The sequence below is a fragment of the Trachypithecus francoisi genome, unplaced genomic scaffold (genome assembly GCF_009764315.1).
Source record: "Trachypithecus francoisi isolate TF-2019V2 unplaced genomic scaffold, Tfra_2.0 Contig01579, whole genome shotgun sequence".
NCBI lineage: Eukaryota > Metazoa > Chordata > Mammalia > Primates > Cercopithecidae > Trachypithecus > Trachypithecus francoisi.
In genome coordinates, this window is record NW_022681442.1 from 11753454 (window position 1) to 11758668 (window position 5215).

A 5215-nucleotide genomic window follows, 5' to 3' on the forward strand; every position below is an offset into this window, starting at 1 on the left:
TCATGTTTTCTGAAAACATGGCTATTTAAAACTTGTAATTATTTTTATTTACATAAAGTATAAAGTATGGAGGCTATAAATCCAACTGCCATCTGGATGACAATAAAATATTAATTCTACCCCCCCCCAAAAAAAAAGAGGGTACCAGAAACAGACCCAGAGATGACTGGGGTCTGGGAGGAGGAAGCTGGAGAACTGGTGAGCGTGAACAGTATGCGTCAGTCAGGGTTCCCCATAGAAACAAAACATACAATGCTTGTGTGGTGGGGATGTGTATGTGTGTGTGGGTTTCATTTTTATTATAAATAGAGACTGGTTTTTGCCATGTTTCCCAAGCTGGTCTTGAACTCCTGGGCTCAAGCAATCCACCCTCCTCGGTCTCCCAAAGCGCTGGGATTACAGGCATGAGCCACCACACCTAGCCATGTGTGTATTTTTTTTTTTTTTTTTTTTTTTTTAAGAATTGGCTCACATGATTGTGAGGACAGACAAGTTGGAAAGCTGTAGGGCAGGGCAGGGCAGGGCATCAGGCTAGAAACTCAGCTGGGGTGCATGCTGTAGTCTTGAGGCAGAATTTCTTCTCCGGGAGAAGTCAGCTGATGGTATATGTTAACGGAGCCTGCAGAATATGTGCTCAGCAGCACCTAGTGTTGGAGTGAAGTAGCTGGGTGCTATGGTCCAGCCAAGGTGCCGCCTGAAGCACCCTCACATGGTGGGAAGAGCACGGCTGAGGAAGGAACCCTGGAGACCTTGATGTTGAAGAGAGGGCGAGGGAAGAGGGTGAGTCAGAGCCTGCTGGGGAGGAGAGCTGGAGACATTGCATAACACTGGTGACAGTGTGTCCACAGGAGTGGTTTCGGTAGGGGTGAGTGCAGGAATGGATGGCTATGGGTGGATCAGGATGTGGGAGGTGAGGGGGCTTAGCTGACTCTTCCACGACATGTGATCAGAAGGTGGGGACGGTGAGCCGGGGGCGGTGAGCCGGGCAGGGTGGCTCACAACTGTAATCCCAGCACTTTGGGAGGCCAAAGTGGGTGGATCACTTGAGGTCAGGAGTTCAAGAGCAGCCTGGCCAACATGGTGAAACCCCATCTCTACTAAAAATACAAAATTTAGCTGGGTGTGGTGGCGCATGTCTGTAATCCCAGCTACTCGGGAGGCTGAGGTGGGAGAATCGCTTGAACTTGGGAGGCGGAGGTTGCAGTGAGCTGAAATTGCACCACTTCACTCCAGCCTGGGCAACAGAGCAAGACCCTGTATCACCAAAAAAAAGTCAGGGCGGGGGTACAGTGAGGAGGAAGTGTTTCTTTTTGGTTTGTGCTTCCTGTAGGCTAAGGAGAAGAAAAGAGCCAGTGGAGAGAGAAAGAGATGAAGTGGAAGACAGTGAGTGAGGGGCTGGCAGGAGTATTTTCCCTCTTCAAACTAGAGGAGACCTTCTTGCTCAGCCTCCATGCAGCCGCCCAGATCCTAGGGCAAAGCTCTGGCTAGAGAAGGCAAGGACAGGCAAGAGAATGTTTTAGAAAAAGACCCTTTCCATCTGGAATGCTTTTTCCAACCCCCTTCGCACCTTCAGGCTGGCTTCTAATTGCACCAGGGACTCTGGGCCCACTTGTGAGGTACGGGGGCGACCCTGCCCATCAGGAGGACCTGTGGCTGCCTCCTCATCCCTTCCACCAAGCACAGGATGGCGCCATTGCTGGCTTCTGCTGCCCTCTCTTGTGGTCCTGCACCTCCTCACCTGCTCAGATGCTCCCCGGGGACTGATGCAGCTCTTCCTGGTCTCCACTGGTTCTTACTGGGTAGTGCTGGACAATACCTTAGAGTAGCAGGAAGGCAGGGACCTGGCCAAGTGCACATACACGAGTGGAGGAATTTTCACACAGCGACAAAGTATAACGTGGGAATTACAGATCTTCCTTACATTTCTTTTGTTGTTTTTATTTTGAATTACGTATTGAGGGAAGCGCTGCAATTTTTGTCATAGGTGGGTGTCTAGGGCTTCTCCAGCCCCGCTCTCAGCCCTCTGCACTCACACTTTTAGAGCCACAGGATGTGGAAGGGCACCAGAATCACAAAGGGTGGGTGTGCCTGCTGGAGCTTTTTTTGTGCTGCCTGAAAGTTCAAAACACGCTGAAACAGGGAAAGAAAGGTATTTGCCCAAGTGACTAAGACATGTTCCAGCATTTTCCCACAGGCTTCTACACATCTCAAAATAACTGCAACCCTGGATCCTGTCTGTTGGCATTCGATTACATTTGTATAATGTTACAGACAGTGGGCCGGCCAGCCAGCCACACTCACACAGGGGCTTGCAGGACCGCACAGCCCATAATGGAACTCCATGCTATGCATCCTGGCTAGGCTGCCAAGGGAGAAATACCAAGGCAGAGACCACAACAGTAGCAAGTGCAGACCTGCCAGAAACATCCAGATCACCAAGAGGCGACTTGGGCAAGGCCCTCCTTTCACAGATGAGAGCAAAGGGCACAGAGAGAGGAAATAACTTACATAAATTAACTTAAATAAATTATGTATCTGGGAATTATGAAAGGCAGTTGGTGAAAGAGTTGGTCCTAAACTCACATCTCCTAAAGATGGTATTTATTTGTGCAGGAACATCAATTTAGCCTTAGAATCATCACATCTTAAGCAGAAGGGAGTTGTAAGCACCCCCTGGCCATTCAGGGTGCCTCTGTGCCCGGGTCCGGACAACAGTGTGGGAAGAAGGAAGTGTTGGAATGGACCTGCCACCCCTCCGGGGATTCACAGTCTTGCTGAGGAAATGACTCAGGGTGTTGAGAAAACAACTGGGCTTTGGCAAATGCACAGAAGGGTGCTGGGAGCTTTGGGAAGGGAGAGTCTGAGAAGGAATGCGTGGTCCAGGCCGGGAAACTTTCAACCCAAGGTGGGCCTCAGAGTGGGAAGATCTGGAGGCCAGGCATGGTGGCGCACATCTGTAATCCCAGCACTTTGGGAGGCCGAGGCGGGCAGATCACTTGAGGTCAGGAGACTATCCTAGACTGGCCAACATGGCAAAACCCCATCTCTACTAAAAATACAAAAATTAGCCAGGCGTGGTGGTGCACGCCTATAATCCTGGCTGCTCAGGAGGCTGAGGCAGGAGAATTGCTTGAACCCGGGAGGCAGAGGTTTCAGTGAGCTGAGATTGCACCACTGCACTCCAGCCTGGGTGACAGAATGAGACTCCGTCTCAAAAAAAAAAAAAAAAAAAGGGGGGGGGGAGTGGGAAGATTTGGAAAAGCAGATGGGGGGGCCCGTGCAGGCATCGCAGGAAATAGCCCTGACGCTCGGTAGATGCTCAGTGGCTGTAGCCCCCCAGCGCTTACAGGGGCCGAAACAGTTGAGTCACCAAGAGGGTACAGCTAGCTCTATGCCCAGGGGCCACCAACACACGCTGGATAACTCCCGTCCTGATGCCCATGGAATGTCTCAATTTGGATGATTGAAAATATTCCAACCACATTAAAGAGCTACTTATTTGATGATGTTCAGTGATAAAAATACTATCAACCTAATTCAGTAACCACTCAAGCAGACTTAACGTCATATGAGGTCCACTGAGTCCCAAAAAGAAGTGGTCACATCAACTTTTTTTTTTGAGACCAAGCCTCACTCTGTTGCTCAGGCTGGAGTGTAGTAGTGTGATCTTGGCTCACTGCAACCTCTGCCTCCCAGGTTCAAGCAATTCTCGTGCCTCAGCCTCCCGAGTAGCTGGGATTATAGGCGCGTGCCACCACGCCCGGCTAATTTTTGTATTTTTAGTAGAGGCGGGGTTTCACCACGTTTGCCAGGCTGGTCTCGAACTCCTGACCTCAAGTAATCCACCCGCCTCGGCCTCCCAAAGTGCTGAGATTACAGGCATGAGCCACCGCACCCAGCCTGGTTCATTTTTAAAATAGTCCAGTAGGCTTTTGTTTTTTTCCTATTTACATGTTCCGAGTTTCTAGAATCAGTGGCATGTCGGCTTATACTCCCCAAATGAGTTCACCCAGGAATGATGTTGGCAGATTCCCATGGGAATGACTTCAGCCTTCCTCAGCAGGCTAACAGTGGCAAGCACACCAGTGTGTATTTTTGTGCAGCATCGTCAGGCGCCACTATTAAACTCAGTACAGTCATGAGAAGTTCAGCTCGGGCGCTCTTAAGTCAGCACCTCACTGAGAGTTTCAAGGTCTCAGGCCTTTCTCTTTTCACTTTATTTGGCAAGCGGTTAAATAAATAAATAAAATAAAATAAATAAGTAAAAAAAATCCAGCAGATCTCCACGCTGTGGGGCTGTGGTCCCTCCCAAGCTTTAAGAAAAAGAAAAAAACACTGGCACAGCAAGAAGAATCTCCTTCTACCCAGGCCTGAGTGTATCTGGTCCCTAACTCCAGAGGCTTCTAGGAACCCAATCCAGGAAGATAAATCTGGTCTCAGTTTGGTTTGGTGACTCACAAGGTGTTAATAAAGATGACCCCAAGATTCTCAGAGCACATTTCCAACCCCCAGTGACCTAGACTCCAAGGAACACTTTGGCCAGCCTTGGGCAATAGTGGGAGCTGGCTTCCCTGTGCGCTTCCATTTTTAATTTTTGGAGACAGGGTCTCACTCTGTTGCCCAGGCTGGAGTGCAGTCGTGGGATCACAGCTCACAGCAGCCTTGATCTCTTGGACTTAAGCTATCTTCACGTCTCAGCCTCCCTGGTAGCTTGAGACTAAAGACACATGCCACCACACCTAGCTAATTTGTTTTCCGTAGACAGGGTCTTGCTATGTTGCCCAGGCTGGTCTCAAACTCCTGACCTCAAGGAATCCTCCTGCCTTCGCCTCCCAAATTGCTGGGATAACAGGTGTGAGCCATTGCGCCAGGCCCTCTGGGCATTTCTGGATAGTCTCAGCCTCTTGGTGAGGCCTGAGGCCAGGTGGGCAGACATGCTACTTAAGTGGCACGTTGGCTGTTGGCTGCGTCGGTCTGAAGGGATGCAGCAGGCATATTCCCATTACCTGAGTTCACAGCCCTGAGTCTTCCCAGGTTCCTGTTGCAATCTGAGACTGAGAGGTGACCAAGACAATTTTCTCATGAACCAGGCTATTGGAGACATCACAAAACCCAAAGCAGGCTTGTTAAATTCACCTGTCATTCATTCTGACTGAAACCAGGGACAATCTCCATGTTGCCACTGCTTTCAAAGGTTTAGAAACCACAAAAACCA